This window comes from Drosophila innubila, assembly GCF_004354385.1.
Source record: "Drosophila innubila isolate TH190305 chromosome 2R unlocalized genomic scaffold, UK_Dinn_1.0 1_C_2R, whole genome shotgun sequence".
Classification (NCBI taxonomy): Eukaryota; Metazoa; Arthropoda; class Insecta; order Diptera; family Drosophilidae; genus Drosophila; species Drosophila innubila.
The window spans coordinates 22711920-22739308 of record NW_022995374.1 but is presented as its reverse complement, the minus strand read 5'-3'; the positions used below and the strand labels follow the sequence as shown (position 1 = coordinate 22739308).

Below are 27389 nucleotides of genomic sequence, written 5' to 3'. Positions count from 1 at the left end.
TTGTATTGGTGAGTCAGAAAGACAGCGCAGTCGTGCGGTTGAGTGAGAGAGCAACAACTCACGGAGCGGATGAGTGATTTTTGAGTGCTTTTTTTGTGACTCTGGTGCCTCAACTTGGTTTATTTTTATTTATCTGCCGGTCTTATGTATTCATATCTGACCAGCTCCAGCATATAGTGAAAGGGTTAAAAACCTGTGATCTTTTTACTCCCCCTTGCTTTGACCCCTCTACTGCGCCCGTCTCTAATAGTGGAACTTTTCTCGTATAAATTATTGATTAATACAGTTGGCTGGAGTGTCGCTTTCTTTGTCTCGACTTGGGCAGGAGCTGGAAACTGAAATAGTTTATTTAAAGAGGAAGAAAGACTTTAAGAGTTACTAAAAAATAAACCAAAGTCTTGTTTGGGTCAAAGAATAAATTCAAGACGGAGCTATTTTTCCTTTTCTGCCATACGTATTTGTGTTATAGAATATTTGTTTATATTTAAAAGAACCAAGTACGTTTCATCCTTCGCTCCTGGCTTAATTTATATAGAAAAAACAAGCAAATATTTGTACATACATATAGAGCACAGAGTGCCTAAGATACTTATCGCTACCTTATGAAATCTTCTTAGCAGTTCTCTTGTTAACTCGAAATTTTTAATGAAAAGCCTTCGGGGTATTATGAAGGGGGCCAGAAAAAGCTCATTGTGGCGGGTATCGGCAACCCTTTTGAGGGAAAATTTATTCAAAGTCATTTTGATGGAAGTCATTACACCTGCGCCGCCCGAGCACTTAACCCCCAACCCCAAAAAGCCCATCAAGTTGGAGCCCTTCACTTTGGTCTTTGAGTGATTTCCTGAGATTTTTCATACGAATCAATGGTCTTCTGCTTCCACCGCCAAAATGCCTGAATCCGAAATTCGCTGAAGCCTAATTGATAATTTTACTACTGTCGCTGATGCTGTTGGAGGACGGTACTCATCATCATCTTGACATTCCTGCTCCCACTTCCCGCTTCCCGCTATTCCCCATCCGTTTCGTACTTGACTCAACTTTAGTTGTGCGACGCGAATCAATCAGTTTGGCATTTGGAAAATTAATTTCTCACATTTTTCTCTGCCTCATCCAAGTAACTAGTGAAAAACTGAAAGTGAAAAGGTTCCGTCCGCCCTGTCCCCCACTCCCCGAACCAAAATTTGTGTTTAGGTGTTGTTTTCTGCACTTTTCAACTTCAATGGGTGGTTGAGTAACTTCCCTTATTGTTGTCCAAATTCAATTAAATGATTAAAGTGTCCCACAAGTTTTGCAGTTTAGTCTCGTTATGGATGACTCGTTATTAGGTAGCTAATTGGAACTTAATCAATCTAATGACTCAGCTGACTGACTGAACTCTTGTCTTTCGATTATGCAATATAAATGAAAATCAATCAAATAACATATGAACTATTAGGCACTTGTTTATCCTTTTGGTATTAAGTAATAAGACTTCATTCCGAAACAAATAGCGGTCTTTACCAGCTCACTTACATAATAGCCCATATCACCAGAATGAGTAATATCTCTGACAGCAACAGCAACAACTACAACTACAACTACAACACCAGCAACAATAAACGTGCCGGCGATCGATCGCGACGATTGATCATTTAGCAAAAAGGCAACTTTAAGTTGGCCCAGTCCCGAGATCTCCAACTATGCAATGCACCCACAACACTTTTGCCTTTTCAGTTTTATTTTTTGTGAATTTCTCGCCTTTTGTAGCTTCTAGGCATTAGCTAAGAGTATTCGAGGTGTTTTCCTAGCCAATACAGCAATTTGTTGCCTTCACCCTTTTTTCTTTGCTTCTTCTTTGTTGGCTGGCCAAATATTTAATTTATGACTTTGTCGATATTTTCGTCTCGCTATTAGCTCAAATATTCGTGTGCCATTCATTGGGGCGCTACAAAAAGTGGACATATACGAAATTACAGAATTTTCTAAATATGCTGGCATTAAAAAAAATGTTATTCTATTGAGACTATAATAAATAACTAGTCGGAAAGGCTACAGTCGAGATCCCGACCATAGAATACGCGTTACTTATTTCAATTAAGTCTGCAAGCTGGCTCTCAACCGAACCTCGTAGAACCGGTTCGTTTCGGGTTTTTAAGCAGCCTGAACCGGATCATAAACCGAACCTTTGAAATTATTTACTTTGCTAACCTGAACCTAAACCGAACCGCTTTCTTAAATAAATTTTTCGGTTCAAAAAAAAAATAGGGTCATAAGTCTTATGGTTTTTAATATTATGCAATTATTAGAGATTTCAGATTAAATTGAGTCATATTAAATTATTATTAAAATTTTTTGTAAGAAATTAAACCTTGGGTTCAGGGGAATAAAAACAAATTCGCGAACTTAACCGATGCCTTGCTCTATGGTTCGAACCGCCGAACCAAACCTTTAACAAAATTTTGGTGGCTTGCAGCCTTGATTTCAATATATATTATAGTACTTTATAGAAATTACTACATAATAAAAACTACTGCATACTTTTGGGAGCTTGTATTGAAATAATTATTAATAACTTTGATTAACTATTACTGCCGTTCTACTAGTCCGATCTTGCTGCAATAAAGTGAGATTCAAGATAATATTAATAGATAACGTTAATTACTTTTCTTCCTAGTAGGCTGTAGTTTTGATGTAAATTTGTTCAATTCTAGTGTAAGCGGTGGTCAACTCTCTGCATAGACTTTGTAATTAGTAAAGCTTATATTTTACTGTGTCAACTAGTGTAAAGCTAGAATTGGTATAATTATAATAAAATAAAAAAAGGTCGGTCGTTATTTCATCGATTTAGATTCATATGAAAAATTAAAATTATGCGTTTACTTAGCTATTTATTTGAGTGCAAGAATTAAATAAAGCACTTACTACATTTTCTACAATTCTTCTGATTTGCAATTATTTGCAATAGCAGGTAGGGGTCTCCATATCAGCTATGTGTTACCAGCCTGAAGTAAGCTCTAAGCCAAACTGCTCCACTTTGGTAGTGCTAATTTACTAATGAGACTCTGATTTGTTTTGGCATATTGGAACTGGTCGTGGTACAGTGACTTATATATCTTGTAGTAGGATACAAAACGTCAGAGAGACGAAAGGAAACACTTTTGATGACTATGATTTATTTGGTGAGGCATTTGATTTGGCCAGTTAGCCAGTTCGAGTTTTGGGCCAGCTCAAACATTTACTTAGCCGACTTAGCCGAGCACTCGTTAGGGCCAAGACTCAAACTCGAACTGCAGAGAGAATAAATGAGTGCAGACAGAAGCGGGACTTGATATTGGAGCTGGAATTGGGTTGGGGCTTGGATTTGGATTGGGGATTGGGGACTGAGGTTTTTGGTTTGAATTTGGGGATAGTAGACAGAGTGAACAGTTTGCGAAATCGATGTACCAGTTGGACATCTTCGACGTCGTTAGGCAAACTCTCGATTCGATTCGATGTTGTTTTTGCTTTTGTTGCTGTTGTTGTTGTTGTTGTCTTGGGAAATCTTGTCCAGACCGGCAAATTTAGCTGTAAAATGTCATTTCGTGCAGACAAGTTAACAAGCCAAATAATAATGTTGACGGGTTGCATGGACCCAGTGTGGCAGTACCTGGGCCTGGTTAGCAACCTTATAGCCAAGATTCCAGTCGGTTCAGGCAACTAGTTTAGTGGGTCAATCTGATTAGTGCAGGGCATTGAATGTTGGGTCAGCATTTAGTGTCGTAACAATAAATTATCGCCAAAGATTATGAGATGCAATCCCTTAATGCCTCATTCCAATATGGACTGGTCCATTGAACTTTCTGTTGACATTTGCATTTGGCGTCTAATTACTTTGTGGCTAAAGTTCAGGCGATCCTCAATTGATGGATCAATAGCTAACACGCCATGAATCCAATATCAAAGCAAGAAACAACAACTTTATCAACAGCAGTTTCATTTTCACGCTCCGTTCACACACTGAGCAACCAAAATTCTCACACAATAAACAAAAAGAATAAGAAGAAGAAGACGTAGAAATAATATAATAAAACAACAACAAGAGAGATTTGCCCCCAATTGCAACAACTACAAAGGCGCACATTATAATAGAAACATTATAAGATCAGACAAACTGAGCGGACAGACAAATAACTGAACTACAATTCGTCAATTGTATTCAAATTCATGCAAATGGGCAACAGTCTTTAACTCGCTCTTCGTTTTTGTATTCAACTCTATCTTAAGTCCAACTCGAGCTAGGCCGAGGCATTACTCGAGGACGGAGGGAGGTAGGGAGGGGCATGGCGGTAATGCGCCATGAAATTGATCTTCACACTTGAAACAATTTGAAAGCGCTCACATGCTGTGCCCCAAAACTCAACCTTTCTTGGCCCTTAAGCAGCCGGCATCAGCCAAAGATACACAGATACACAGATGCATAGATATAGATACATTTACACACAGCTACAGCTACAGCTACAAATAGGTTCGTTTAAGGCTTTGGGGGGCATCGTGCGCAGTTTGTTTGTTGTTGACTGAGTCTGAGACTGATGCCTGGATACTTGATGCCTGATGGTTGATCTGCCTGATCTTGATCTCTCTGGCCAAACTGTTTGTGTGATCTATTAAACTCTGATCTGATCAGCGCATATGTTTGATGTAACTTAACTTGTTTGTGGTGCTGTTTGTATAGGTGTTGTTGTTGTTGTTGTAGCTGTTGCTGTTGAACCGCTAATCACGCGTGCAACATGCCGCTAAAACCAAGATACAAGAGTTCACGGTTAGTTTGAAACAGTTGGGCTTTGAACTTTTATCTGTTTGGTTGAAATTACAAGAAATGTGTGTCAGCATTATAATATATTATTAGAGAAAAACTTCGGGGATAATCAGTTAAGTTGAAAGAAAAGTTATTCTTACTATAAGGACTCTTAATTAAGTTAATTAGAATTGTATATTTCTCTACAACAGAAACTTTAAATTTTTAAATTATATAATGAAGTTATTCTTATCTTTAAAATTAAACATTTACATATATTGTTATGCTATTAATGAAAGACTTATGATTATAGCTAGATCTGATAAACAGATGTGTTCCACAAATCTCTTGAGTTTTTGAAGAGAATTGCTTTAGAAATCAACCGTTCGAAATGTCGGTGCTCCTTAAATGTCAGAGATTTAGTTTTTTCGAAAATATATTCGAACTCAAAAGAATCGGCTGTCTCTTACTTACTTCCAGTTTAAACAAAACATGGGAATATTTTATTATATTTTATATATATATATTTTAATATTTATTAAAAAAATCATACAAAATGTTTTTTTTTTTTGCATTTTTATTTAATTTAAAAAATATTTTAATTCAATTCAATAAATATTATATGTTGTCAAATCTTTCAAAAATTTTTTAGACACTTTAAAGCAATGGTTGCTTGTTTTTAGGAACACCAACAATGTGTGGCAGGTAGAGAAAGCATGTCAGGAATAAATCCTCTGCATGACCACATTCAATGTGCGTCACGATAAAGCCAATGTAGTTGATCGCGTCGATCCGGCGATCACATGGGAGATGCGAGTTGCAAGTTGCGAGTTGCAAGTTGCAAGTTGCACCTTCCACATTTGTTACGTGCAGCGTGGCTGATGACGATGCTGATTTGGATCTGGTTGGCGGAGTTCTGTTCTGATCTTGATTTCGATTTCGACGACATGCATTGTTGCTGTTGTTGGCGTTGTTGTTGTTGTTGTTGTTGTTACTGCTGCTGACGACGCCCCGTTGCTGCAGCTGCAGCTTCAACTCTGAACTTGCAACAAATTCAAGCGCCAAATTTGAATGCCCCACCACGACGACGATGCTGGAGATGAGAATGAGAATGGGGATGAGAATGAGGATGACAATGAGCTTGAGGATGAGGCTGAGGCTGAAGCTACGGCTAAAGAGTTAAAAGAAACGTGTTGTTGTTGTTGTTCTTGTTGCTGTTGCTGTTGTGTATGCGATCGGTTCACTTCTATTTGAATCCACTGCCAGCATCAGCACAAGTTTCAGTCCTAGCCAAGGCAGCCTCTTTGTACCATTTTTCTTTTCGTATGACACGACAAACACAAACATGATCTCGTTGCAGTTGTTGTGGCTTTTGTTGTTGTTGTTGTTGCTGGCGTGCCTGTTAGTAGATCACTCGCTTTGTGTGGCTTTATCAGCTCGACAAGCGCAACATTTATTGCTGCAGGAGTTAAAAAGGAGTTGAGCGTTTAGTCGCAGCTTCAACTCCACCTACACCATGGACACGCTGCCCCCACCGTGCCCCTCCCCCTATCCTCTTGTTCCATTCCGATTGCTTCGCCTAAACTGTGGCCCTCTTGACCATGTGATCACGATTTATTTGCCTGGCTTGTTGTTGTTGCTTGTATCTAAATATCCCGCGTGTTGCTGCTGCCGCGGAAGCAACTGCAACTGTTGCCGTTGCTGCTGTCGTTGTTGTTCTTGTTGTTGTTGTTATTATTGTTATAGTTGCTGCTGCTGTGTCTACCTGAAATTGTTCTCTCGATGTGCCCTTTTTATTGTAGTGTTGATCGCATTTTTGCATGCTGATATCATTTGGTAGCTAAATACTCATAAGTAGAAAAATTCGCATTCAGCATATTTAAATATTCCCATCAGAAATTATAAAAACTATTATAATAAAAAATAAAAGTAAAAGTATTTAATGTAAAATTAATAGTTTTTGGAATTGCCCCAGACTTATATGCTTTTTAATTTTTAATATGATTTTTTTTATCATTTCAGTTTTAATTTTAAATTTTTATGTTTAATTTTTCACAATTTTACTATAATTTATTTCATCTGTTTTTAGTTGACATTATATAAATACATAAAGTATCTACATACATATATTTAACTTTAGCTAAATTTAATAAATACTTAAATGATGAATACCGAAATTGACTGCACAAGTTCTTAGATACAATTATAATTTTGTGTTTTAGATTTTATTAAATATTTTGAAAAATACAATTTTTTATTAATAGCTATGGATATGAAAATTATGTGTTTCAATCCCAAAAGTCGTACTGAAATTCCCAAGGAATTACAAGTGTCTGTTTAGTTAGCCAAATGAAACCTTATACTAACAAGATCACACATTAAAATACTTGAATTCAATTGTTTGTATATTCACAAACTGAACTTGGCTAAATTTAGGTTCAAGTGCTTAAACTTAATGCCAAGTTGGCTAATGAAAAACAAATATTGCATAACCTTTTCGCTTCATTGCTCAAGCAACTCGTGGGTAATTAGCACAGAGAACCTTCTATAGCCCGCTTTTTTGTGGAAAACTGCTCAATGAAAACAGATGATATATTTATAAGGCCCGTTAATAACTGTCCTATTAGCGAGCCAAGTAGAGAGCCCAAGATCCAATCAGATGACGGCGTCAACGGAAAGAACCGCTAACCGAAAAACCAGTTTGGCTTTGTTGTTGCTGGACGACGACGATCGGTGGCAGCAAATGTCGGTTATAATAATTTCTGACCAATTAGAACGTAAACTAATTGCTCAAGCGCCAACTGGAAGAACGCCATCCAATTAGTCAGGCCGGCATTCAGTAAGCCAAAAGAGAGAGAGCCAACTCACATGTGGCAGCGCCAACTGGCCAAACCAGCTCGAAAATCAGCTTAAATCCCGCTAGCCAACCAGCGAGCTCGAAAAGCGCTCAAAAACTCCAAAGCTCGGCCTGAGCTGGCCGAACTGAACAAAACACAACTGGGCCCAAAGTCAGTTGCTGGGCAAACGCGAACCGAAGCAGACGCGCAGGCGCAACAGCCGAATGAGAATCCAATTGGAATCAGTCAAGGAATATCGTAGACGTTCATCTTGATCGTAAACGTAACGTAACGTAACGTATAACGTATAACGTACCGTAAATGCGCAGCCAACCGTCGGAAATTGAACGAGTGAAAATAACCCATAAACACTTTTCAAAACGGTCAATTATTATTATAAACAAAATAGAAAAAAAAAATACGTAATTAAATATATTATATGGTAAATATTTAAAAAATAAAAAGAGAATTCAAGTTCAACTAGAAGCGATTAGCAGCTCGTAAACAAGTTCATAAAAAAATGTGCACTAAAAATTAAATAAATTACAATAAAATGTAAAAAAAAACTCACGCGAAACGAATGCAAATTTGCAAATTTGATTATTACACTAAATTTGAATTCAATCAAAATCGAAAGCGAAGCGCAAAATGCGAAATGCGAAATGCAAATGAATCACATTGTTTTTATGCATTTATCATTTAATAATTTTTTAATGTAATTAAACAGATTCCTAGAAATTAAAAACCTGTGTGTCTTTGTGAGGGCCGCGCATGCTATGCCCCAAACTACTAAGTTCAAAATAAATAAGTAGAAAATAGTATTTTCTGAAAATTAACATAAATTCTCACATGCCGCATAAATAATACTTAATCGAGAGAATCGCCGCACAAAAAATTAATTATATTTTAAATATTTCTTAATTGAATTATAATTGGCAAAACAAATAAACAAAAGTCTCCCGTGTCGAAGTTCCAATGCACAAATTCAACACCCGCCGCCTTCCGTCCGTCTCCCATCGCCCTCCTAAGTACTCCATGCAACTTTAAGTTGAAGGTAAGTTCAATTAGTTTTCCTCACAGTTTAAGAAGTCGCCGGGTGGCCTACGCTGAGCCATATGCCATGCGCCAAGTGGCATGTGGCATGTAGCAGGTGGCATTGCACTTGGAGGAGCAGCTCTTAAAATATGCACAGCACGCAATCCGGCGCTCACAGTTGTCAGTTGTCTCTCCGCACAATAATCATCACATTGGCTGATTTCACTTTTCAAGAACTCACGTTATGAGTACTGTCAAGGTTCATTCTGAACGCAAAACTTTAATTTAGAAAACAAGAGCTCAAGATGATTTGATTTATCTTTCATATTTCCATTATATTCTGTTGGAAAATGTCCTAAACATAATAAACTGATATGAGTATTCTTAAATTGATTAAATAAGATTAATTGATCTTATTATTTAAATAATTGAAAATATTTATATAAGGAAAATCTAGTGCATGTTCCAGAACTCAACTAATATCAGACTTTCAAGTTTATTTATCTCAGTACATCAATTTGATACTACAAATATTTTACTGGGCCAATTTTTGATTCGATAAATTTGCATAAATTTCATCTATAAACTTCCAAGGGGTAAAGATGATTTCAAATTTGTTTGATTTTCCTATTATAGTATATTATATATGTCATAAAGAGAATAAATTAATATGAGTATTCTTAAATTGATTAAGTAATATGAATTGATTTAATTATTTAAATAATTGAGAATGTGTATATTAGGAAAATCAAGCAACTTCCAGAACTCATCTAATAACAAATTTTTCAAGCTTATTTATCACAGTAAATCAATGCGATATTATAAATATTTGCCAAGTGCATTTCCACAATTTTCATCTTTAAATTTCCATAGATATTTCGACAAGTTTTTGTGGGTGCAAATCAGAAATGTTGCCGAAAAGCGAAACCGGTTCATTATGGTTTTGGTTGGAGAAGGTTTTTTTGTAGCAGCAGCGTTGGCAAATGTCGAAGTCCAAGTCCAGAAATAAGGTCGAGAGAGTAGGAGTCCAGGTCCAGGCAAGAAAGGGGGCGGGGGGGAAGACATGTGCCTGCTGCTGAACAGTTGAAATCAAAATTGAACAATGCGAGAGGCAGACGTGGATACAAACGTTGCTGTTGTGTCCGCAGGGAATTGGCAACAATTACTAATAACAAAACAAAAACAAAAGCAAAAGCAAAAACTAACAACAGCAACAAGAAATGAAACCAATACAAAAGTCGCCATAGAAAAAGGTTATCAAACTGCACAAATCAAAACAAATCGCCAACGAAATGAAGCAATAAAAGCCAAGCGACGTTCTCTCCGTCTCTGTGTGTTTCTGCCCAAGGATATGCAAAAGGATATGACAGCATGTTGATAGTGGGTTTGGCTTTCGAGTATTCGAATATTCAACTGCCGCCACTTGTACACAATTTGTAGTCATGGCAGATTCGAGATTGAGTCGAAGCAAAAAACACAGTAGCCAACTTGCCCTGGAGATGAGCCGACAGATGCAACCAGATACAGATACAAATTCTCAGTGGGAGGATGGGAGGTTGGCCAAGGGGTGTGCATAAATTGTACCGCCAGAAAGTTGGGATTGACATTAGTTTGGGAATTGCGTTGGGAGTTTTGAAAAATGTCCAAATAAATTCAAAGTATATTTTTAAATAATAAAATTTTAAAACAGATTTTCAATATAAACAAAATTAAGTGAATAATAAATACATAATAAATTCAGAATTCAATTACTACAATTGCATTAAAATGCATTAAAATTAAAATGATGAATACAATTAAATTATATATACACGTACAATAACATATCGAAAAAATAAAAAATATGTACGTTGTATACAAAAATAAAAATAAATACACATATAAAAAGAAATAACAGATTTTTAAAATTACTTACAAAAAATATGAAATGAATAATTTTGATAAATAGTGTGGCACTGGTGAACAGACAATACAAAGAATTTGGAATTATTTGAGTTGAATCAGAGTCGAGCAACAACCAATCAGTAGTCGATTATTGCAGATCATTAATGGGCTGATTTGTTTGTTGATCTTAGGATCAGGGCTCTTGGTCTGCTTCTGTTCTACGCCTCATTAAAAGCCGCACGCCATCAGTCGATGCCAATCGAGATTCGGTAATCGTAAACCAAAGTCCGAAACAAACCCAAAAACAACAGCAACAACAACCAGGCAACCAAGTAGGCAGTTCGGACAGTCAGTCAATCACGAGTCCCAGACACGAACTATACTTAATCGCAGATCTCGCCTAATTTTGATGATTATCCGGCGCTTCCGAAACAGCAACAGCAACAGTAGGAGTAGGAGTAGGAGGAGGAGTAGCACTTCCTAGCATTGCCACTCCCACACAGACCGAGGGACTGACCTAATTTGTGTCATGTTGAGGATTAGGCGACCCTGTCTTGTGGTAGCTAATATCAACCCCCTCTCCCTCCTCTTCTGTCTCTCTCAGTAGGCCAAATACGAGTAGTTCCGAGACGAGACGATGTTAATCTTAACTTTTTGCTGGCAACGGATTTTTGCTAATGTTTATTTGATTTCGCTTTTGTCTGAGCTGAAAGTCTGAAACTGCAACGGCGTCTGGGTGCAATTGGTAATCCTGGCGCTAGGATAATCCGCCATTTAGACGAGGCTCAGTCACAAGTCTAGACAATGGCCCAGCGCCAGGCAACCAGGCATCGCGATAAGATTCTTTGGCAAATGTAATTTTGATGATCATCATTCGACATACGATCAACATAATCATGATGCAATGAATGCTGCACTTGCCGCATAACTCTCTTGACAAATGATGCTGCATACATATATGCAAAACATATCCCTGGGCCAAATAATTCTGGGTCAACAAAGGCCTCCCAAACAGAACAAACAATGGAAAACAATCCCAGGCCGAGTCTTGACTGCGCCGGCGCCACTTTTGCTGAGTCTTTGGCGCCGCAGTCGAAGTCGCAGTAGCTGCACGGTGTGGATGTTGCCTCAACTTCGTCTCTTGCTGCCTCTAATAGAATCTGACGCCTGTGGCAAGCTGCGATATGGACGTGGATGTGGATGTGGACGTGGTTGCAGCTGCACAGCACAGCGAAATCAATAACATTGCGATGATTGCAAACAATAAAGCCATTTGGGAGCTATAAATAAATATTATTATATTTATTTATTTTTTATTTTAATTTATTTTCCATACGTTTTAGATTTGCATAGATCTTCTTTGTTGCGGCTAACAGAGCCATCGATTGTCTGTCTGCCTCTACAACTCAATGATCACAGAGTCCATTGTTTTGGGGGCACGTGTTGGGACTGGCTTTTTGTGGCGTGCCTCACATGTGTGGGGCTGTGGCTGTGGCTGTTGTTGCGACTGGGTGTGGCGCCCCTCGCTGTAGCCTTGGCATGAAAAGACCAAAACCAATCGCCTTGGCCATAAGCTAAAAAAAAAATTGCCAGCGTGGCATTTGAGTATAACATTTGAAAAGTTACACATAAATACGGTTATTAGTTATTACCTAAAAGTATATTTATATTTTCGAACGTATTAAACATTGCAAATTAACTCTATATTAATTCATTTTTTTTATTGTTATTTTCTTATAGCGCTCCTCGTAATAGAAACAGAGACATGATAGTATACATCTCGGGAAGATTTTCTCCAAATTTTCTGAACTTGTTACAAAACTTCAAAGTTCTGGCAAAATTTTATTTGCATATTCCATTGCTCACAAACCTCAATTAAAACTTTGCCCCAATTTTCAATTTAGCTGAAGAGGCATTTCTTGATTTACTTATTGCGAAATATTAATTGAATACAAATATAAATTTGTTTCAAAACAAATATACCTTTAATATACAATTTCAAAAGAATTTCTTATCAGGAAGCAAAACAAAAGAAATAAATGTGAAGAAATATTTTTAAAATACTATCAGTAAAATCATAATTACAACAAGAAAAATATGAACCTGAGAATTGCTAGAAAATATATAAATACAATTACTGACCATTGTCCGAAAAAATAACTGTGCAGGTGAAAAAACACATATATTCTGTTATTCGTATCGCAAGCTGGAAATAATAGAAACAGAAGTCGTCAACGGAGACATTGCAATAATCGTATAACAGTAGCTGGCATTAATTTGAATAGAAAAGAAAAGAAATGAAATGAAAAAAAATTGAAGAAACGATAGCTAAAGATGATATAGGCCTTTTCCACCCCTGCTCCTTCCTGTAGACATTTTAGTAAAGAGAGTAACTCGAGTCGTGGTGTGCAAGCAGAGACTCACCCGAGGCGCCACCGATAATATCAGTTAAGGTGATTCCCAGTGCATATTATGACAAAAGATAAACATCGCTTAAAGCAGACGAAGGAAAGGCGCAACAAAATAGACCAAAAAGAGAGAAAAAAAATGTAAGAGCAAATGAAAAACTCAAAGCCGAGTGACCAGCATCGCTTAAAGGCCGCTGAAAATGTAAATTTTACTCAAAAAAAAGAAAATTGTTTTTGTGTCTGCTAAGAAAAAGAAGACGAAGAAATGAAAAAAAAAGTGCAAGAAAAAAGCACAAGAGAGTAATAAGAACAACTTTCGGACAATAAAGGTTAAGTTAGGAAAGTTGTTGGCCAGGGTCCGACGCGTCGGTCAGCCAGCCGCCAGTTGGACAGTTGGACAGTCGGCCAACGACCGCGCGAATCGATTTTTATCTTTGAGAACATAGTGAGAGCATGCAGCAGATGGAAGAGAGAGGGGAGAGTGTAGAGGGGACGGCTGTTAGCTACGTGCGAAAGTTAATGAGGCAATGAAACAAGTCACGGCCTGGTCAACTTTCTTAAAGCGGCAAAACGCCTTAAGATACCCCAAAAATATTTAAATTAGCCCCGACAGCAGTTTTGTAGTTTTTCCTCGTCTCAAAATTGTATGCTCATGTGATCATTGAGCTACCTCCATAACTAGATACGTATGTCCACATGCCACCGTAGGGCCACCGAAAAAAAATAACTGAAATTATAATTTAAGCGTGTGAAAAACGCATTGAATTGTGTGAAAAAAACTGAATAAGATTTTCTTTTGTATGTAATTGTTGAATGTGTTCACATTTGAGCAGCACAGCGAGAAGGCTTGTGGGAGTTTTGGCTAAGTGTGTATAGCCAGTAGTTAGGGATTCATGTGGTCTAACTGTATAAGTAATGATCAGGTGTGCTATCTAAAGCGGTTTTACTGCCTCTCTTCGGGTGTATGAATGTGTGTGAATGTCCAATGGGAACCAAAACCTAAGTCATTTGTATCTAGAGCTCCTCAGATATAGTACACAATAGATATAAGTCCCGTTGGCAAATTGTCTCAAGTACTTAGCATCTAGTAATCAGCCGAAATAACGCTATGGAATATTATAATATAATACAGAAAGCAATTGTACTTAAGGTAAATATTTTAAAATCTTTCTGATAATTTGTTATTACTATTCTAGCTAAGAAATATAGAAATATAAATTTGCAGTATATTCTTTGATCAATTTTCTCTATTCTCTTAAAATAATGCAGCTTTTTTAAATGCATGTTTAAAACAATTTCCAGATAAGATAATTTTTTTTTTATGAAAAACCATGAGATTCTCAATCCTTTCGGAATACTTTTCATAAGTTACCCACTTAGTAACAGTCCAAGGTGACACTTTTGCGTGTATCTTACTTGGACACACACAGCGTTGCCGTACTTGGCGACTCCTACACACTCTCCCATGCAAGCTAAGAACATTGCGTATACGCCCAGTTGTCGCGTTGACAACTTTCTAAGCGGCATTTCGCTTAACTACGTGCATGCTGAGTGTATATATGTGTGTGCAGATATATATAACACTAGATATATATGTACAGAAACAATGACATGCCAAACAACGTAAACGAGTCTGCAGCGTAGGCACTGGGAGTGCTTAAGTGTCTGGGAAGGGCTCGAAAGGTGCTCCACCATTGGGGGAGCGGCGAGCTGGCAACGTATGAATGCGCGCATAACTCTTATATGAGCTCGCTTGGTATATAACGGTACACACACACACGCACACACAGATACTTACGTAAGCATATAAAGCTCGGAATTCTCTGCAACAGCAGCAGCGCTGGCAGCAACGACAAACTTTTCGCGTGGGTGGAAAACAAGAAGAAGAAAAAAAGGAAAATCAACATCAACTCGTGGAAAAACTTAAGCACACACGTGCGAACGAGATAGATGACGACAACGAAGACGACGAACCACGACAGCACAGGAATGGAGGGAGGGATGGGTAAACGGGTGTGTGTGTGTGAGTGTGTGTGAGTGTGTGCGAGTGCGCTGCGCAGTAACTGAAAATGGTTGGAAAAATGTGTAGGAAAATGCGTGAAGGAGTGGGAGAAACGAAACAGACAAAAGCCTTCAAAGCCCTCCCCCTTTTGGGCCAAAGAAAACACTTGTGGTGCCTGACAATTGTATCGGCGGGGAAGGGTCAGAGTCGGTTATCCCTGGACAGGACACAAACTTTTCAAGCATCGTGCGCGCATTTTTAGGGTCTCTGTGTAGGCACATTTCAGGACTTTCACTTTTTGCTCTTTGGGGACGACAGTGTTCGCTGTCGAATCCTAATGAGTTGCCCGTGGGAGGAAAACATTGATGTAGGGAGAGCATACTAGAATTGGAGGGGGGTACAAAAGAACGTACATTATTTGGTCGGCACAGGAAGTTTGTTTTCTCGGCAGTCCATTAGGCGACTGATTACAGGAAGACGAAAAAAAAAAACAAAGAGTGGACAGAGAAGCAAAAGAGTCAGTCTAAAAGCTTAGGGTAAAGTAGAGTTGAGACTCGAGCTAAATGATCAGTACATGTTATTAAATTTACTTCTACTTGCTTCACTGCCGAGTTCCTATTGAGATGTCTTTCAAAAAATGTAATAATTACCATCAGAGTTCACTTTATGAAGAAAGTAAAGGAAGGATTGCTCTACTGATTGCAGAAATCTTAGATCTTTTTTTGCTGATTTGCGTCAGTTAAAAAGTAAACATAACTTGGTGCTTTTCTCTGCTCATCTGTATTTTTTAACTAGTCAGCTTTGAACCATTCGTTTTCCCTGTCTTTATTCAAAGAATTGCAATTACTCTCTGTCTACTTTCCATTACAAAATATATCTGGGAGCGAGCCATGGAGTATTCGTACTCGTATATGCTAGGACCTTATGCCAGGACCGTCAGCTTTGGGAATGACAGTTGGCATCCCCAGGAATTCTATTGCTTTTGGTCGTTTTTGCATTTGCCTTACAGTTTTCATTCATTAATATTGTTGCCAAAGCATTTTTCGTTCATTTTTCTATGCCACTTGGCCGCAGGAGTCCTGAAGTCCTGGCAGGGAAGGAAGCAATTCCGGCTCAAAGCCCCAAGCTCCAAGCAGCTGCTGTCCCGTATTATCCTGGACAACGTCAACTGGCCGTTGCCATGGCCAACTCCAATGCCTGTCATGTCCTTATTCCTTGTTGTCTTAAGTTGAAATTTGAGCTCAAAAGACAATAGCAGCGTTTTTTTTAAATAACAACGCCGAAAAGCAAATAACTTCAAGATGTGGGCTGGGGTTCGACTATTCCCTCAAAGATATGTGGACATTTTGGCTTCGCTGCCTCTTCCACCGCCAGTTCCGGGTTCCGGTTGTTTCCTGGTGGTAGCAAATGTGCGCCAACTTTTCTTTTTCATTTCTTATTTTTTTCATCGCTTCTTTCAATTAATTTCTTGTGTTCAAGACATTCAACTTTCTTTTACTTCTTATTAGCTTCTTTCTAGACATTTTTTGTTGTGTCTCGCTGTTTTTATTATCCCATTGTCTGTCTACACGTCTGTCCATCTTCATTAATGAGTTGCCTCCTCCAAACATTCTGTTTCGTTCCGTTTGTCAATCTTCTGAAACTGTCAGCCACCGCTGTGCAGCTTGCGATTGATGCAATTCCTTTGATCTGAGAGTTTAAGTACGACTTATTGGGGGTCGATTATGAGTTCAGACTCGATAGAGACAGTTGACAGAGTTGTGTAAGCAATAAAATCAAGAGCAAAAGAAATTTTAGTGTTTTAATGCAGAGTCAAACTGTTTTGTTGCGATTTTGATTTGAAAAACTTTCTTAAGATTGTGCAAGACTGTTCTGCTTATTGGGTAAGTAAGTTCCCTATTTCAGCTTAGGTTTAGAATAGTTTGAATCATAAGACTGTTCCATTGGAATTACCCGTTCATATGTGTTATATTAATGAATTTTGTGGAATATATTTTCCCATGTCTGTAATCTGTTATTAATTTCCTATATAAAATCCAATATTAGTGATTAATTTAAAAAAATTGAATACGAAAAAATGTTTATAAAAGAATTGAATAATACAAATATAAATAATTACAAACATAAAAAAACCAAAAATAATAATTAATTTCAATTTTTATTATATAAATCAAAAGTAGAAATTATTTGTCAATTTTTATTATAAAAATAAATATCAACACCTTAAATATCCTTAATATGCGTCCTTTAAGGTCGTATAATGTATCATATGTAATTTATTAAGCCACACATTATAAATATTTTTTGATATTGGAAAAACATCAAGTGGCTTAGGAGATATTTACATGCAATTTTTATCTCTCAATTTTTATAATAAAAATTAAAATTAATTATTATTTTTATTGAAATTATTGAAATTAATCATTATTTTTAATTTTTATAATCAACATTGAAATTAATGGTTATTTTTCAACTTTTTTATAAAAATCAGCATAAAATTTTAATTCCATTTATTATTTTAAAAATTATAACTGTTACGGTCCCTGATAAAAACAAAATGGTACAGCTAATGGTTTGATAATACAATTGTTCCAGTTTTATTGATTGTTTAAGTAAATTATCGATAATGTATGTATCCTTTACAAAAGGAATAAGACTCGACATTGCTCAGCCTCCTACTTTTTCGCAATTAGTGTGTCCTGCCAGAGACAGGACACTCTCCGTTAGCTGTTTTTTGTCATTTTCCATTTCAGCCTTCGGTCTGTTACGTTGTCCAATGTGTCGCAGGCAGGCACAAGACTCCGGCTCTCCAGTCGCCTCGATGGAGGCGACTTCTGTCAACAGTTGCAAAATGAAAATGGCGTTGATGGCTGTCGCCGTTACATTTGCCACCGCTGCTCCTGCTCCTGCAACTTCAGCTCCAGCTCCAGCTGCTGATGTTGTTATTTGTTATGCATGTCCCTGTTAACGGTACCTTCCGTTTGGCCGCTCAGTTGCCGCCGACCAACTGTGTGGATGCTAGGAGGTAGGGTGGTGGGAGTTGGGATAAAACAAAGGGCATAAAAATGGCCGCATGTCCACTTGGGCGAGTCCACCACCTTCTGACCGCCTGGCCACAACTTGTTCTTTCCATTTCTTGTGCCTCTTCCGAATGGAGGAGCCTTGACGAGGCCTCTACGTGCCTGCGTTGCATCATCAACGCGCCTCCCCCCACTTCCTCCCTTTAGTTGTGCTCTGCACATCCTACCACCCCTTGGCGCTTGGCGCTTGTTGCTTTTGACTTGCCGCTACTCCCCGGCGTATTCTTTGGGCAACAAAGTTTTTTGCTTTATTTAAATTTTCTTCGCTGGGTTCTCGCTCTTTGCGTTTTGTCCGCACTTTTTTCCTTTTTACTTTTTATTTTCTTTTAATCATATTTAATTTTTTCAGCGTTTCCATTCTCGCTCTCGCGCTTTTTCTCCCATTTCTCTTGTTGCTTTTTTTTCATGCTCGCGAGTTTTTCTTGGCCGCCGCGTCGTCTGTGCTGGCAACCTGCTGCTGCTTTCTGGGCGCCTGTTCCTCAGCTGGACGTAGCCGGCCATTGTAGCGGCCCGGCAGCGAGTTGAGTTCGCTTTGAGTCGCCACGAGTCGCCTCCGCTGGTGGTCAAGTTATATTTACACTTGTAGCGCATTGATTTTCTTTTTCATTTTCTTTTTTGCTGCTTTTCTTTATATTTTTCACGCTGGTCAGCGCGCTTTTCCTTTTTTTTGGCTTTTGTTTTTGCGCCGTTTTTCTTTGTTTTTTATAGAATCTGTTTTTTTTTACGTTGTCTACGACTTGTCAACTTTTTGGCCAGACTTTAGAACTGGCTAGCAGGTGCTTGGTAGAAGAGAGAGAGAGAGAGAGAGAGAGAGCGGTACAAAGTCTGTAAGACTGTGTGATTTTTTCTGTTTTGTAATTGTTTAAATTGTTGCGGTTTTATTTCTGGCTGTTTAAATTTAAGAAAAGTTTAACAAAAGCTTAGAAACATAAGAATGTATTCACATTTATAAATCGAGCGTTGAAGGAAAAAATTATTTAATAAGTATTGTAAAGAGCTAATATTGAATTTGAAAATTGTTTAATAAATATCCAAATGAATATGCAACCTTTATAGTATCATAATATTTATTTTGGTTTTAAATGTAATCTTTCTAGGTTTTTAATGAGGTAACTCTATAGTGAGCTCTTTTTAAGGGGTTAATCAACATGGAGATGGCGAAATTCAAAGCCACATCTTTTACCTAGCCACCTGATATCTCGTTAACATGCATTACTAACGAAATGAAAATGCCCCATCCATTCCTTATTTCCGTTGCCTGCCACAAGCCATCACATTATGCTCAAGAGCGCTGCAACAAGATGCCGCTGCCTCCTCCATACCAAAGACAAGATAGTAGCTCTTCAGCACGCTTTGCCGGGCAACTTGTGAGCTCTTAATTAGTAAATGCTGGCCATTATGGCGGCGCCTGTACATTCCCTTCCCATATATCCTGTACCCTGTACCCTATACCCTCATAGCCCCCCGCTCACAGCCTCATTCGTATATAACTCATACATAGAGCATTTCATGCATTTCATAATTATCTCGAGCAAGTCAAGAACCCGAAACCCTTCATCATGGACAGGCGCACCTACAAAAGTTTTAACCCATCCCTCATACCAGCATCCCACTGTATCCCCTCGACAAACATACATACATACTACAAGCGCAGTTCAAGTGAAGCCCCATAACCATTTCAAATGCTAACCGAAGAGTTAAAGTGGTGTGAGTGCTAAAGAGAGAAAGAGAGAGAGAGAGAGAAAGAGATGTAGATTCCATTTCCTCCTGGCTGCCTGATGAGCGCGCGCTCATTTTCGCGAGCGTGGAAAATCGAGGAAAAAATGGAGCAGCAGTGGATGCGCTGTCTGGTCCAGGACACGGGACATGCGCACGTGTGCGAGCAGGGGAAAACTGTGAAAATTCCATTCGAACTTTTCCAGCCGTGCGAAGCAGAGACGCCGCAGCCGCTGTCGCGAGCAGACATTCGCGGCGGTTTCTGCCACGCGCTGCAGCAACAACACAAGCCAAGAACAACAACTGAGACACTCGAATCAAAAACAGTTGCATTGGTTAAATCAATTTGCATAATTTGGCCATAAAGGCTGCACACACAGTCACACACACTCACACACACTCACACACACTCTCGACAGGAAGTGCAGCCACCCTGCCAAATGACGCCGCTTTGTTGAAGGTGTAAAAAATGCGTAAACCTATCCTCGCAGAACCTTTGTTTCAACTGATTTGCATATGAAACACAACACTCTGCAGCAGAGACATTGACTGGGACAGTGACAAGGGCAGGGGTAAGGCGGAGGGTGCAATATGTTCCTCTGATTTGCATAATCGACGCGCGCATGCGTGCAGTTTTTTCCCCTATGAAACACTGATTGATCCTTAGCCGATTCCTGATCCTAGTTAACATATACCCCATACGGAACGTAGCAGCTGATTTGGCAGCTTAGTGCGACCATCTGAACTGTGCAAACATTTCGCGCAGTCTTTCCAGTTTGATGGCTCATTGGGTTTTACGATAATTGCAATTCAATATCCAGAAATGCAAATTATTTACTCTAGGATCTAGTGGCTTTTCCCAGGTGTCACAAATTTTACCGATCTTGAGTTGAATGGCAATTAAGAAAATTTAAAAGAGAATTGCTTTGTTCCTGAAGATGAAATACATTTGCAAACTTTAATTTGCCAAGACGTAATATTATAAATTATTCATTTACTACAGATAGAAATATAGGCGATTAGATCAATCAAAATGTTTTTTTTTTATGTAATTTATTTTACGCTCTTTAAAAGTTACTAAACGAGACTAATTTTTTTTTATTAAAAAAAAAAACAATCATTTGTAGTCTCTGACAATTGCTTTAAAATAATATTTAATTTTACTATATCATGTTATGGTTAAAATTTAAAAAAAGTTGGTCATTCAATATAAACAATTTCAACTTATATATAAGCTTGTCAGATTTAAATATTCACATATTCACAAGTAATAATAAAATCTATCCATCAGTTGCATAGCTGCATGCAATTTCAATTATTTTCGACAACTCGCACATAGAAATTGGATTTATTTCAATTTACCAAAGCGCTAAAATCAACTTAAATATAAATTCAAGTTATTAAATTCAAGAAAAGTTTGTCAAAAAGAAAAAACAAATAAGAGTAATGGCTGAAAACAAAACCTACTTTATTTGTCTTGAAGAGCAAGTTCAGTTTCGGTTGGGTTTCTGTCGGCCCCCAAACAAAGAGAGCAGGCGAGACACCAACAATGAAAGGTGCGACCTGACAGCGCCTAGAGAGGGGCGAGGAGCGAGGGGTGCCACAATACTAAGGCATCTGGCTCCCTGCTGGCGGTGAAGCAGCACCTCCAGCAAGCTGGCACCGAGAGAATGGCGAAAAGTAAAAATCGAAGAAAAACAATTAATATTTATGGCGAAAAACGTGAAAAACAAAGCGCAGGCAAACAAATCATAAAATGTAAATGAACTAAAAGAATAGAAGGCGCACGAAATGAAAATGAGAAAATGAGAAAAGTGTTGGCAAACAAAATTCACAAAACATTGTGCAAAGCTGATAAAGAGACAGAGAACGAGAGAGAGAGAACAATAAAAAAGCAAACAATTAATAGACATCAAATGAGAGCCAGCAACTTTTGGATAAAAGGATAATGTAGCACAGAAAGAATCGCATACAATTCTACCTATTTTCAGTTGGAGAATGGACTTTAAGAAAATTGTATTTTAAGTGATAATCTCTATGCTAATGGATTGCAAGTTTTTTCATTAAATAAAATTTAAATATTTTGTTTATTTATTTATTGTCAACTAAGAAAAGTCACAATAATATTATGAAAAAGGTCTAAAAATTAAAATTTAAAATTAAAACTGAAATAATAACCACAATTTTAAAGTATGAAAGTCTGATAAAATTAAAAGAAATTGTTAAATGATCCAACATTTGTTGCCTGAATTTCGGAAAATCCAGAAAATCGTTTCCATTTCACTGAGTGTTAGAATTGGTATTAGTATAAATTTTTAAATTTAGACATCTTATAAGTATTAGTAAAATTTAAATATATCTATTCATTTTTATTTTAATAGTACGTATAAATATAATAATATCTTAAAATAAAATTTTTTAAGTGTACTAATTGTACCACAACATTTGATAAAGATTCAAAATTAATTGGTAATGTTTAGACTCCAGCTAAGTCTCCAATACACGTACATACATACATATGGGTGCCCTCGATAAAGAATGGAAAAATAATATTTAAGCGTGTTCAGTAAATGAATAAGAATAATAACATATATTGGGCTGTCTACCATAAGGACATCCCCTCTTCCCAATGCGAGGGTCTCAATCACATCGCCTCAGCCAATGTGGTGACCTCAGCTAATCCAGCCATACACACATGTGGGCGTTTTTAACCGTCACATATGTACACCCTATGTACTAAAGTGTATATGTGTGAGTGTTTCTGTGTAAGAGAGAAACCGCCAACAAATCGAAATGTTGCAAAAAGTGCTCATATGTCGCACACACACACACACACGCACACATGCTAACCCTCCCCCTATATGTATATATATACTCGTATGTTTGTCATTTTCCATCGAGTTTTTCTTTTTCTCTTTTCATTTATTTTTTTTTTGTCCTGAAATCAGTGAGGTTAGGGGTTGGTTTTTCCGACCATCGGAGTCGTTATATTTTTTTTCGCATTTCTCTTTTGCACACATGCCAGAGCGAGACACACATATGCATATGCACTGCCAGTGTGTGTGTGTGTAATATGTTGTGTATATGATTTTATATTTTGTTGTTTTCCTTTTGCTGGAGCTGCGCCAACGTCAACGTCAGCGTCAGCCTCAGCGTCGTGTTGAGCTTATGTAAAAGTAAAACGCAGCTCGCATGCTGAGAATACAGGGAATACAAGGACTAGAAGGAACAGATAACATACAAAAAGGCGAGCACATGCGACAGAGATAGCAATAGCAATAGCAATAGCAACAGCAGCTGGAAAAGCTTTGGCAATAACAATAACAACAACTGTAATAATAACAAAAACAACAACAATCAACAAAAAGCAGCGACAGAGTGCAAGGCAGCGCTGCCAGCGTCGCAGTCACTGGCAGATGAGCAGAAGAGTTGTGTGTGTGTGGCAGCAAAAAAGCTTTGCATGTGAGCGCCACACACACACACACACACCAACATATAGAGACAGACAGAGCGCCACGTACGAGTAGGTTACATACATACACCTACACTCACATATATCCTTCAATATGCGCACTTTCTCTCACTCACACGCGTGCTCTCTCTCACTCGTTTGCTTGCTCGCTCTAACACTGCCTCTCGCTCGCTCGCTCGCTCGCTGTTGCTGTTGTTGTTGTTGCTGTTGCCACAAATACAACTGGAAAGCAAAAACTCAACTCACTGCTTTGAGTTTTCGTATTTTCCATAAGCTGACGCTGGCCAAAAAGGATATGTCGACGCTGGCAGCGCTGCTGGCGCCCCTTTTATGAAAAATGTTACACTCACGCGCAGTTGGCGCCGACGTCGCTGCCAACGTGTGACAACTGCGCTGTTTGTATGTGTGTATGAGTGTTAACTCCATGTGAGCCAACGAGGCGACGTCAACGGGGGTGGGTGACGACTACTCAGTTGTTGTTGTTGCTGTTGTTGTCGTTGTTGTTGGTGGTGTTGGTGCTGGTGGTGGCTATTACTCTTTACGAGCAGCCAAAGCTCCACATGCCACGTATGTATGTATGTATGTATGTGTGTGTGTGGGTGCGTCGCTCTTTCGTGTCGCTCTTCTTTCCACTTTTATTTTGCTCGTACGCTTCGTGTCGAAGGCGGCCACTCGGCTGCTGGCTGCTTTGACTTCGGCTTTGCTACGCATGTGTATGCAAATGTATTTCGTATTCTCACACACACACACACACACATATAATAAATTTTTTTCGGTGTACGTGACGTGCGAGGACTTCGACTGGTTCTTCTCCTTGTTGTTGTGATAAGGCAAAAAATATATTTTATATGACGAAGGAGTAAAAACGTCGCTGCCAGCGTCGAAGTTAACGCTGGCGTTGGCGTCAGCGTTACCGTTACTCGTGCGTCGTAACGTTCTATCATCCATCCCGAACATCGGGCATCGAGCATCGAGCATCCTCATGTGTTTCGCATGCTGTTTGTTGTTTGTGCCTCGCCTGCTCATACGTGTGCGCGCACGTGGGCGGGAAGGGTGGACTGCCGATTGCGGGGGTGGTGGTTGAGGGGGTGAAGGGGGGTGGGTGTCGCGTGTGTGTGACGCTTCTGCCGACGTCGCAGTCGTCGTTGGCGCTGCTGTCGCCGTTGCCTTTGGCTCGCATATCTGTTTTTTCGGGCCGACATCATTTGAATTAGTCGCTTCGTGACGTTTGAACGGTTCGAAACATACACGCGACCGCAGGACACACTCACTCTCACACACACACACACACAAACACACACTCGTACGCACACTTACGAGGCGTTAACATAACCGTGAAGACTTCGTGCCGACGCCAAAATATACCGTTAACTCTTTTTCGAAAGTATGTGATAAAATTTCGTGCACTCACATGTGAATGGCAAAAAAAACTGTACGAAGACAGCTCCTAAGACAGTTGTCTGTGTGCGTTGCCTGAAGATGGACGTGTTTTTTTGAGGATAAAAAAAAAGGATGAAAGCTACGGGAATTTAAAAACATTAACAACAACAAAAATAAATCAGTTTTAATCAAGTTTTCGAAAGTTTCTATAGAAAATGGCATAATAAAATGGTAATTAAAAATTTTTAAAAATATGAAAATGGTTATAAAGAAAAACTTGAAAGAAAAATGAAATATATAAATCTAACTAAATAAAATCGGTCGAAAATATAAAACTATTAATTTCCAAAGCAGTGAAAACATAATTCAAAAGTTTCTAAAATAAATCCATAAGAATAAATTAAAAATATAATTATAAATGGAATTATTTTTTAGCACTAAATGAAAACTATCTGAAGTTACTGAAATCTAAATGAATTGGAAACTTAAAAGGTTTTAGTTGATATATTTTAAGAAAAATAACGGATATTAAAATAATTGAAAATTACCATATGTTTGGTTCCATTTATAAATTATTTTAGTACTTTTTATTTGCTTTAAAAATATGTATTCAAAAGATATCTGTGTATTGCAACTATTGCTTTAAATTTTTTAATAAAATACAAAATAAATCCTTTAAAATAATAAATGGATTTACTATACCAAAAACAAACTGAATTGTGTACTGTTTCGAGACAAAGACTTAAAATTGTGTTTTGGTTATCGCGCCTATCATAAAACGCGGATTTTTCGAATGAAATCCAAACAGTTCCGTGAATTTAGCTATCCAAATTGAGATTCGATCCCTCAACACTCACTCACACACACACACACACACACAAATTAAGAGAGTACTGGTCTTCGTTTATAGCCCACAAATTGATCTGTCAGCGGCCATTTAGGAGCAGTAAAAATACCTGTGCAAGGACCTTTGTTCTGCCTATCGTGTACCTGCTGTATTATTTACAAGCAGTGTTTATTTACTTCAGTGTGTGTATGTGTCAACACACACCTGATTATCACCTGCAAAACATGGAAAATTGTGGCGTGCCGAACGCGAGAGCAAGTTGAGAGCGAGCACTGATCCTGACCACACAAACACACACCGCACACACGCACACACACACACACACAGACATATGTGTAAACCAAGGGTGTGTGTGTGTGTGTATGTTGCCATTTGAGGGTGCGGGATGCTTTTTGCATGGTGAGGGCTGCTCTAGCTCTATCGCTCTACCTCTCATTCTCCCTCTATCTATAGCGCTACCTCCGTCTACTATATACATATCCATATCCACATATGAAGCGTAGTTTCAACTTGCTGCGCATTTATTTGCATTTCTTTCAGTCAGTTTGTGGCAAACCCTCGACGCGTACGCGCAGTTTCTGTTTTTATAAAATCGAACCCAGAACCAGAACCAAAACCAGAACTCGAAACGTATGTGATCTTTACTATTTGAGTGTGTACTGCCTGAATAGCGATAATAAAAACACATGTGAAACACAATAATAACACAATAGTTCAATATGCATATCTCATTTCAAATACGCAATTTGTGATTCCAGTTAAACCATACGAAATGCTAACGAGTGTTTAGAACTGTGCCGTAAATTCTATGATAATCTGATCAATTTGTATGCAATGCAAATGCAAGACTATTGATAAAAATATAAACAAAAGAGCTTAAACGGATATTTTTAAGGAAAAGACTCAGAACATTCGAATGGTACGTAGAAAGTAAATGCCTAAATAAAAAAATGATATTTATCTGAATAATAAAATGTGTCAAGTTTATATTTAAAAATTTAAGGATATCTAAATGATTTTATTGAGCAATTTTAAAGAGATTTATTGATCGAATACGGTTGGAAACTATCAATTCACAATTTTTTTTTTTTATAAACATTTAAATAATGTGGTTGCGTAACACCTTCACTTTGTATAGGAAAGATATGCATATCAGACCCACGAAAAGTATGTGGGTAAAAAAAAAACATAGTTTAGTGTCAGTAGCAACTGACGGAGAGGTCCAGGTCATAAAGTAAAAGAATTTATAAGTTCCATTGATTATTATATGAAAAACAATCATCTTTAATATTAATAAAGAAGCTTTCTCGGATTAAATAGCCCATTATTGAAATTTTGAATAATTATACAATGAAAGCTTTTCTAAATTAAACTAATCCCAAATCCATATAACTAAACCCACTTCAGAGTCCAGCTGATCTTTTCTCAAGATCTTACAATAATCAGAAATGACTAAATTTTGAAAATAACATCCCAATTTAATTCAAATCTTGCATTTTCTCACTGTTTTGGTTCTAGTGACCGCCTTAAACCCGAATCCGTATGTTTAAAAAAGCTACGTTGACTGACTTACTTCGACATTAATTAAAAACTCGAGTAACTCTTCCATCTGCCCCACTCTGTGCCGCATTTCAGGTGGCAGGTGGCAAGTGGCAAGTAAAGTGTGTCGCTTTTAGCGTCGCGAGTAAATAAATAAAAATGTTGACGGCTTCAGCTTCAGTTGACAACCGCAAATGAGTTGCAAGAAAAAAAGAGTTGCTGCATCCCACTTGCCGCATGCCGCTTGCCGCATGCTTGCTAATTGCACATTGTTGCATCCGAGCGTGGGTGTCCTTGTGCCGCATCCTGTCGTCGACTGGCAACAGCAGCATGTGTTAATATGCGGTTTCGGTCTCTGGCGCCAACTTGCAACCGCTTAACCGCTGCAAGATGAAGACGCTGCAACAAACGGCAAATAAAAATGTTTATTTTGCTT

The 27389-nt window shown here is 38.1% G+C and overlaps 1 long non-coding RNA gene across 1 annotated transcript; it reads left to right on the top strand.

Annotated features, from left to right (window-relative positions):
- The first annotated feature begins 24440 nt into the window (after nt 1-24440).
- LOC117785143 lies at nt 24441-26269 on the top strand. The gene is made up of 2 exons (XR_004617484.1): nt 24441-24571; nt 26173-26269. It is a non-coding gene; the product is annotated as an uncharacterized LOC117785143 (long non-coding RNA).
- Nucleotides 26270-27389: the final 1120 nt, after the last annotated feature.